This window comes from Coptis chinensis, chromosome 1 (assembly GCF_015680905.1).
Source record: "Coptis chinensis isolate HL-2020 chromosome 1, ASM1568090v1, whole genome shotgun sequence".
Classification (NCBI taxonomy): Eukaryota; Viridiplantae; Streptophyta; class Magnoliopsida; order Ranunculales; family Ranunculaceae; genus Coptis; species Coptis chinensis.
In genome coordinates, this window is record NC_141456.1 from 69,934,152 (window position 1) to 69,945,030 (window position 10,879).

A 10,879-nucleotide genomic window follows, 5' to 3' on the forward strand; every position below is an offset into this window, starting at 1 on the left:
ACAATTAACTGATAGTACTTGCGAAGGTGCTGTGTGTTCCATAGTTTGACAAGAACGTCCCTTTCAACAGTGCGTAGGTAGTAAAAAACAGTTCGATAAACCTTGTCGATGATGTATGGTCCTTCCTAGTTGGGCCCAAGCTTGACGTTGGGATCTGGGATCTCGCGCAGAACCAGATCTCTAGATTTGAAAGATCGAATCCGAACTCTCTTGTCGTGTGATATTTTCAGAATCTGCTGGTTGTCAACTAAGCGAAGTGCGGCACCTACTCGCTTTTCATCTAGGAGATCCATTTCTCTGCATAACATGTACAACTCCTCATTGTCTAGAGTGTTCACAACGTCTGACTTCTGAGTGGGAGCTACCAGTTTGGGAGGTATGACATCTTTAGTTCCATAGGTCAATAAAAATAGGGACTCACCAGTTGATCATCTGGGTGTAGTTCGGTATGCCCATAGGACCTTAGGTAGTTCTTCGACCCATAAACCTTTTGAGTCATCTAATTTATGCTTCACGTTACCATTACCTTGTGGATACCTTGGAGTTCAGAACATATGGGTTATGTAAAACTCTTCACAGAGTTCAGTGACCAATCCTCCAGCGAACTGTTGCCCATTATCTAAGATGATAACCTTGAGTATGCCAAACCTAAATAAAATGTTGTTCCAAATGAACTTTCTGACGTCCTGTTCTCGAATGAAGATAAGGGGAACTGCTTCTATCCACTTAGTGAAGTAATCTGTTAGGACTAGTAAGAAATTGACATTGCCGGGAGCGGGTGGTAGAGGTTTTACAATGGCAGTTCCCTACTCTGCAAATGGCCATGGGCTGGCCAATGGGTGTAGCTCTATTGTTGGAGAATGGATAAGCAGCGCATATCTTTGACACTTTTCACATTTGCGGGCAAAAACTTGTGCATCCTTTTGCAAGTAAGGCCAAAAGTATTCTTGCCTTAGGATCTTGAGAGCTAGTGTTCTGCCCCCAGCGTGGTTGCCACATTCCTTCATGAACCTCTCGCATAACCTGTTCAGCGAGGTCTGGGGAGAGACATCTGAGATAAGGTCCTAAAAAGGACTTCTTGTACAGATCATCTTCAAGGAGGGTGAATCTTTGTATCTTTGCAAGAAGATGCCTGGCTATATTCTTATCCTCATAGAGTATTCCGTCTTTGAGCTAGGACTTGTATGGATCCATCCAATTTGGAGTGGTGGCTAGAATAACACAAACTGTTATAACTGTGAGTGCTTGGGTGCTGGGTTTCTCTTGAAACTATATAAGGATGGAACGAGACTTGCTCTTGCCTAACATTGAGGTAACATATGCCAAAATATCTGCATGTTGATTTTCTGATCGAGGCAGCTGATAGAACTGGATATTTTCAATCCTTCCCTGAAGACCCCTTACCAGTTCTAGGTATTTGGCCATCTGTTTGTCTCTAGCCTCATATCCTCCATCAACTTGAAACACAACCAGCTATGAGTCACTAAAAACTGTAAGGTGTGTTAGGCCCAGGTCAAGAGCCATTGTGAGGCCAGCAAGTGTCGCCTCATATTCTACCTCATTGTTAAAGGCGTTCCAACCTAACCGGATGGATTTCTCTAATTGCATGTTGTTAGGAGTAACTAACACAGCTCCCACTCTTGCTCCTCTATCATTTGAAGACCCATCCATAAACAGTCGCCATCCGGAGCTCGACTCCCATGGGTCTGGATGGGTGTTTGGTTATTCAGGCAGGATGCCATCATCTGAACTGGGGGTTGTTGAATCGTACCCAGTGTAGGTCATTGGGAAATCTCCTAAGAATTCTGCTAGCGCCTGACCCTTCTCTGAGATTCAGGGGATGTAGATAATATCATACTCTCACAGTTGTACGTAGATAATATTGTCAAGAAATAGATAGGTTTTTCAACCTTCATTTCATCCACACGTATCAGTACAAAACTGATACCATAGTCAGATGAACAGAGATAAAGACCCAAAACTTCTCCCTCAACTAGTTTGGAAAGGATTGGTGGTGCCCCCAGGTATGTTTTGAGCTGATTGAATGCTTTTTGGCATTCTTCCGTCCATGCAAAGGAGGTATTTTTTCAAATTAATTGAAACAAATGTTTGCACTTATCTGAACTCTTGGAAATGAACCAATTCAAAGCTGCTAACTGATAAGAGCCCAAAACTGTAGTTTTAACCCCTTAATAATCATACTGTTAGACCAATTATGTGAATAATAAGTAAGAGTTAATACTGATTACGTGTTTTTATGCATTTCAGGCTTCAAAGTCCATTATGTGCAGAAATGTGCCATTTTAGCGAGATAAAGGAGCAAAAGTCAGTAGAACTTCCGAATGCCATATCTTTGGACTCAGACCTCGGAATGAGGCCTACCTTATGTCAAAACGACCGGCTCGGAAAGAGCTTTGCAATGGTCCAAGCCTTGACCCAATCAGAGGAGCAGAAGTGGACGAAAAGTCTGTGGAAGCCAACTGCAGCTGAAGAGGCCTTTTGGATTTGAAAAGAATTGGGTTTGGGCTGATTCTTCGCCCCAAAACATGGCTCCAAGCCCATGCACGATTTTTGGATCTGAATGTATAAGAACAAAAGCTTAACTCAGTGTTAATGGCAGTCAATAGTAGTTAGATAATAGTAGATAGCTTAGAATAGAAAGTAGCCATTAAAATAGCTTCTAGATCTAGTTTTATTTAATTGTTTTTGATTCAGTGTAGTTTCAATATCTAATTCATTTCATTAGATTAAACCTTGAATCTTGTTCTTCATTGGATTAGATCAATAAAGTAGTATTTCTATCCATTTCGATTTTTGTCATTTCCAATTCTAGATCTAATTTCAATTCATGTCCTTATTTCAATTTAGTCATTAAATTAGATTTCATTATTGTTTAATTAAGTAAATTTCAATGCTTTATATTATGTTTAGTTTTAATCTAAATGGAAATGATTATGAATGATTCAAGGCTAAAACCTCCATTAGAGGGGGTTGTGAAGCCTTGATGAAAGCTTGATTCGATTATCGTAGAGTTAAATTATATTTTCTATTCCACTCTAGAAATGATTAGTTCACCATGAGAATGGGTTTAATTGTTCACATGCTAGTTATGAATTGGTAGAAATGCCATGTATAATTAGGGATTAGGAATAACCAATTGTTCTGCGAAGCAGTTCAATTCGGATTACGACGACTCGTCGCTAGTGGATTAAGTTGAGTTAAGGTGGAATCAATCCCCCTCTAACTCCTTATCATCGAATCAACGTAGCATTCCCTTAGTTGTCTGATAATCGACTAGTTTCATCTTGTGGGTAGTTGCATCGTAGTATAATTCCCTTCGTAAAACTCTCATAGACTTAAAAACGACTAGTTAGATTAGAAAACATCCATGCTAGGGAACTAGGAGTGGAACGAACTTCGTACTCCATTTAGTGCAATTCGCATTGAGAGTAGAAGCTTTGATAATCAACCACGTAAAAGAATAGTTCTAGTTTACTTACGTTGTGAATTCATAGTTCATTTCGTAGGTAGACTATTCATTTTATAGTTATCAAATGGCGCCGCTGCCGTCTTAGTTGCACTTTAGCATTGTTTTCATAATAGAATTAGTCATTTTTAAGTCCCATTTCACCCACCCACCCTTGTTTGATTCATCTTTGTGGTTGCCGTTTCAGTTTTGGAAAAATTCGAAAAAATACCCGGCGCCAAAGAGAAGCGACGACCAATTCGATGTTACTGGAATTTGATCAATACACTGAAGCCCAGCGCTTCAAAGAGAGCGCGACCAGCTAAGTTCTTGGAATCTCGACTTTGCAGGCCGAAGGCCAGCCTTACCTGAAAATTTCCGTTTCCACAGGTGATTCAAACTTCGAGTTGTCAAGTTTTTCAGTGTTCTATTCTCTTATATACACGAAACACGCATTATACACAAGACGCTATTCATAAAGCGAAGCAAGGGCGCAATCGGTATTCCTTTCTTCCACACCTCGCATCTCTGTTAGAGGTTTATACTAGTACATCGAAATTGTTTGGAGTGTTGCATGTTTAGTTAAGCTCGACTTAGTCTTGCATGAGATTAAGGTCGGCCGGAACAAAAACACCTAACGTAAATACACACCAACATCAACAAACAAGTCTATCTAGTATACCACAAACTACACCTCTAGCTACTATTCCACACACACCACCGATATAATGGGGAAGAAAGAGAGACTCCTCTCGGACTTCTACAAAGCCTTGGCGATAGCCCCAAAATCTTGCATCGTTCTAGCGGACCCACCGGGGATTTCAGAATCCCTCCAAATATTTTTAATTTGTTACCCGTTTTTCATGGTTTAGACCATGAAAACCTTACTAGCATCGTAGGATTGAACAAGTCCTAACAACATTCCACCATCCTACGGTTGGTTGAACAAATTAAATTAAGGGTATTCCCTTTCACCTTAGCCGATAAAGCGCGTCTTGGTTAACTGCCCAAGCCTAATTACGTGGACTCGTGGGCTAAAACTTGTTCAAATGTTTATGGAACATTTTACCCACCCCTAAAGACGGATGAGATGCTTTCCAAGATTCATTTCTTTTCGACAAAATCCTCATGAATCATTTTCGTGCTTGGAATCGTTTCACCGATCTGCTTATAGAGTGTCCACACCATAACCTAGCAAAAGACACGTTAGTTAGTGCCTTTTCAAAGGACTTCAACATCACCATAAAGAAGTCCTTGACATTATGAATGGGGGTAGTTTCTTAAGTAAAGGAGCCTCGAGGCTTATAAATTTTTAGAAGACCAAACTAAGCGAAATAATAATTGGGGGTAGTGATGATATCCCCGCCAAATAGTTCTTCTTCTTCAACAGTTAAGGCCGCGCGGTATGTTTGAAATTAAACACGATTCGAGCTTAAAACTCTAATCAATCACTCACTAAAAGGTAGAGGCCATTTCTGTACAACAAAAGCCTATCCCGTCATGAATGTAAATTCAAACCCATGTAGTTTCGGTTGAGTCCCCGAGCATCCCGACTCCCATCGTCTATATACCCTATGAATAGGCTTGTTCCATTAATAGTGAACCTAACCCGCTTGGAGACAAAATCCCAACTTCGGTTGGAGGAATAACCAACAAGTCACACCTCAAGGGTACAATAATCAATATGTTAGGCCAACGCACAGCTTTAACCAAGCTCCACTACGACAAGGACAGAGTCCGGGTAATTTTAATAATTATAACAACCAAGTGCAACCTCGACAAGGTCAAGCACAAGGTCAAGGTAATTATAATAATTATAATGCTAATAGAGGTATCGTTCCGTAAATAATAACTATCAAAATCCACTTATAAATAATTCACGGAAATAGTTCCAAAGAATAACACCCGTGTGAACACTACACCCACCCAACCGGATCGTCTTGACACCTTCATACAAGTGAGCCAAAACTTTTCCAAACCATGGCTCAATCTAACCAACGGCTTCTACAATCCGTTAATAATTTAACCCAACAGTTGGCTCAAGATAAAGCCCAACCCAAAGGTGTGTTTCGAATGTAACGCAATACCTAATCCTAAAACAACAAACCACGACCTTTGAGGTAACCGATAATACTAGTAATGAATATGAAAATGTAGGTGAGATAAATGCCATCACCACTCTCCGTTAAGCAGAGGGTTGATAACAAGGTAACTATGCCTATAGTTACCCCACCAATAACCCTACACCTACTATTTTACTAGATACGAAATAGAAACCAAGAGCCTACCACCGTAGAGGTACCGGTTACAACACAACCTAAGAAACATAAAGCCACGGTTAAACATCCGGTGATACCATTGCTAAATATAGACGAAACCACCGTTTCCACAAAAATTAGCCATGTTAACTAGAGATACAAATTACGAGGAGATTAGGGACGCGTTTTCAAGAATCTAACTATAAACCTTCCTTTCCTCGAAGCTATAAAAAGCTACCACACCATGCTAAGTTTCTTAAGGAATTGTGTACTACTAGGCGTAAGACAAATATACCAAAAGACGCTTTTTAACGAACAATTCCCAACCTTATCTGAACATAATGGAATTGTTAAGTACAAGGACCCAGTCGATCCTCTTGTCTACAATGCACCTTAGGAGATTCCTATCTGACGACGGCGTTATTAGACACGGGGGCTAGTGTTAACTTACTCCCATTTTATTTGTATAGACAAATAGGTCTAGACAAAATGCAACCCAATAAAATGGCGTTGCAATTAGTCGATCGGTCTATTAAGTACCCTAAGGGTGTAGTCGAAAATGTCTTTGGTAAAAGTTCGGGATTTCTACTATCCGGCTGATTTTGTAGTCCTCGATCTGAGGAAATCGCTAACGACTCTGTCCGATCATTCTAGGGCGTCCTTTTTCTTGGCAACCGCCAATGCTCATTAATTGCCGTGATGGTTCAATGTCCATGTCTTTTGGCCATCTTGTCGTTGAAGTCAATGTTTTAAAACAAGGACAAGCATTACCCGATTAGATCTATGGATGGAAAGGTTAGCATGATCGAGAGCTTTGCTCGAGATTATTTCAACAACACGTTCCCGATAGTCATATGCCCAAAATTCTTTCCTTTGGAAAGTCGGACTCAACATTTTCATCCCTACACTAGTCGATACCGCATTATTATTGATGAGGAAGGGATAGAGGATTTTCTCAAAGATGTAGAGGACTACCATAGTAATGTGGATATGACCAATCTTGATGAGGAATTTGATGAGTTTCTTCGGTAGGTGACAATTCACCCTATCAAGAACTAACTTGCACAACATCCACCTCGATTCCCCTCCTTCCACCCTTTCAAAGGAATCTCGAGTTTGCACTCGATCCTTTTGTTTCTCCCCGTGCTTCATAATTTTTTAAATCCTCCTAGCAAAGCGGATACTTGGAAGGACAAACTACTTGACACCTTCATTTTCAGAATTGAGATGGCCCTACACACACAATGAATGAGTTCATTGCTAAAACCACATCCTCGGTTGTTAATACAGGCTGTCTTTCTACAACTTATCCATATCCACCATATTCTCCACACCCATTCACTTTTCCACACTTATTTACTAGAACACCCACTCATTCAAAAATTAAAAAGAAGGTGCATGATAGGTTACACAATAGGGTAATCCGACTTCCCTTTCATATCACTAGGTTGAGTCATAGGGAAAATTGGTGTTTGATTGTGTTTGGATATGTTTTCTGTGATATTTATTTATGGAATGATCCACAACTATTTCGGTTGTTGATATATGATCAACTGCATGTTCATACATATGTTTTAGATAAAGTCTTGAGTATCTGACTATAAACGACTCAAATTTCTGTGTTGGTGCATTTCCTTTCATTCCAATATATTGGTGAGTGCACCATTAAGGTAACCGGGCCCTCCCTATGGAGTGTGTGGCTGTAAGTACCGGATCCTAAGTCCACGGTTCACATAGTTCACGTTTTCCACTCTTGCATGTTTTTCTCGGATTTTTGAGTCATGTTTCTCTATGGTGTGAATTATGTCTTTATTGCTTATTGTTTTTCCTTCTAAAAATAAAATAAAAAATAAAAAATAAAAATAAACATAGTAATCTAGGAAGTCTCGGGAATCTGACTTTAAAAGACCCACTGCTAAAAACAAATTTTCTAAGCTTCGTTGTAAAAAATTTGTTTGGGGGTGGGGTGTTGTTAAATGTTCCGCATACTAAAATGTTTTATGTCCCATTAGAGTTGCTTAGGCCGTTTTATTGTATTACGATTCGGATTGACATAATCTATTAATTTAGATTTCAGTCGTTCGCATAACTTACGTCATGCACGCATTTCGAGGCGTTTTCCACTATCATGTATGTCATCTGAAGTCGGAATAGAGTGTTTTATGGATCATTGGATAGGAAATTCTCTCCTGATCATTTCCATATCTCATTCGCAAAAATCGGACCGGTAACGAAGCGGGAATTTTGATTTGAAATTCGCGAAAAAATCAAAAAAATCAAAAATTTCGATTTTGGGCTTGGGCCCAACCCGCGCCCACCCGCGCCCGCGCTCTTACCTTCTCACGAACAGTTCATCACATTTTTCATCTTCCACCGCCATTAACGCCAAGCTTAAAGCTTAAACCTAAAACAAAAATCAAATAAAAAGAAAACTAAAAACAACCCACGCCAAAAATCAAATCCCAACCCCAATCGACTTCAAACACCAATCAAAACAAACTCCACCAATTTAACCCAAGAAAACCACCGAAAAAAAAAAAAAAAAAAAAAATTGGTCTTTGCTTGTACCACCACACACCACCACCACCATTGTTCCTTCAGTCGGTCAAGTTAAACCACCACTACCACACCTCTACAAACCCCAAACCGTATTCAAACTTCAAATGGCTCAACAACGCCGAATCATCACCGAGCAAGTTTTCCTTTGCCGCCATTTCGCCGTTTTACGGTGAAAATGGCTAGTAGAGACTGGAATAGTCTCTGGTACACGACCGAAGCCTTCTACCATGAAGACTTAGTCCGACAGTTCTACAACACCAGGGAGTTGGAGGGGAGTAGGATTTTTGTGATGGTAAGGAAGAAGAGAAGGGAGTTGACTACTGGGCTGTTGGCTGAGATTCTAGGCATTCCGCCTAGAATCCATCTGGAGGCCACCTTACAGGAGCCCCAGTTTGACGGGGTAGAGCCGTTGATGGGCGTTACTGTCATCAATGGGAGTTACAATCCAAACTCCCATTGTGTTCGCCAGTCATCCCTCAGGACCAACCAACCTAACTGACTCGGTGGATTGGTCGAATGTCCTAGGCAAGGACAAGGTCGATGACATCGGTCCGACCTGCCTCCATCGCCCCTATGGGTACTCCAGGAGCGTAAGTATGATTTATGCATCCCGGAGTTTTGCTTGAACATTATTAGGGGTTCGAAGGTCTTTGGCACCTCTCCTGTGCTTATTACTAAGATCATCTTTGAAGATGAAAGCAACTCCCGCATCCGAGAGGATTTACATTACCCCGCACCGTAACCCGCTGGCGTATCTATAGGGAGTGTGTCCAACAAGTTTGGAGGAGGGCTGAGGATAGAGAGGAAGAAGAAGAGATGGTGGAGCCGGGGACAAAGCAGGATGATTCGGAGGAGGATGGGAGGATGGGAGTTTTTGATACGGATGCCTTCCAGAGGTGTTGGTCTGATGCTGAACGCATGGCTATGCTTCATAGGGGCATGCGTTCACTCAACACTCTCTGTGCAGACCTCCGGACTCGACAGGCGACCATTCATCACAACTTCGAGATCCGCACCCAGAGGGAGGATGAGAGATGGGAGCAGGCGAGGGCTGAGATGGAAGCCCAGCGCCAGTTTAGAGTGGATATGCTAGCACGCTTCCCACCTCATCTGAGACTCGCCTCGAGGACACAGCTCGAGGGCATGGCGTCGTCGGCGAAGGGCGATCGGCTGCTTGGACCTTACGGAGCCAGGGAGCCACCACTACAGATGTGCCCTCGGCACCAATCGGGCGAGGTGTTTAGAGGATGAGGAGTGATAGTCGTAGTTATTTTTGTTTTATAAGTTGTTGTTTTATTTATTTTTGTTGTTTTTATTGTAATGTAATTTTTATTCTCGTAATTTGAATTTTGTAAGTGAAAGGACCTCCGAATGAAAATTATAATATAAGGGGTTATTTTCAGTATGTGTGCTTGTTTCATATTGATCCCACCTTCCCAACTTGTTTGGGGGTGGTTTTATCATTTCAAGCTGTATTTTTATAAAACCCTAGTGTTAGAATTTCTTTATGGAGTAAGGTGAAAATATGGAGTTTAGGCCTATCTATGATTGAGAATCATTGTAGGATGAAATCTAGATTAAATAGGTACATTCAATCATAAAATCCAAATAAGAGATACTGGGTTTGAATCAGAATCCAGGATATGAGTTGTTTCCGTTTTCGAGTTTGGAAATTTTAGGATTTCCGGAAACTGCCGTAATTAGTTTTGGCAACTTTCCGATCCATTCTAGCAACTTTAAACCTATATAAACTTGATACAATCTACCCTCACAACTCACACTACACCTAAACCCCATCACTCACCCTTCACACCCGCGATTCCCGTTTTAGGTCTCCATTTTCACAAAATTGCAACTCGGAGGCCAGCGCCAGTTGGCCTCTACACTACACTTCTGTCGAAAAAATTTGCTTTCGAGCGCGCCAGCATTCAAGTCAAAAAGCGCGACCAGCTAAGTTACTGGAATTCTAAAATACAAAGAGCGCGCCCGCGCCCTATTCGAGCGCGCCCGCGCCCTGACTTCTCTGGACCAGAAAAATTCCAGTTTTTCGCGCGTTGTGCCCGGTCGTTTTGCAACTATTCCAGAACGTAGTTTTGAGATGACATCTCCCATAATAATACCGGAACAGTCCTTCGAAGATTTGTTCCAAAGCACTACTTACGGTGCCTGGTTTCGCGAGGTGATCACATATGTTGGCTGGGAACCTCTTATGGTAAGACCGGCTGAACTTTATTCTTCAGCACTTGCATCTTATTTTTATAATAACTGCATTTTCTTTGAGAGACCGGATGGAGAACAAGTGTTCTCCATCAACATTGACGATGAACCAATGGAAATTACCAGGTTCTTGCTAGCATTTGTTCTTGGACTTGCTATGCCCGCTGAGATACAAGACCCATGGTGCTATTGGGTCGATAATATGCATGTCTATACTTATGAGTCTTTGCACGAGGCTTATGGGGCGGCATTTTCCATTGAGGACCAAGGGGACTATAACGTTGCCGCGGTAGCCCGTCCATGAACATAGGAACTGTTATGTTTTGGATTATGCTAAACATTTTAGGGGAATGGTGTTTTTCTTACGTGAATGGCGCCA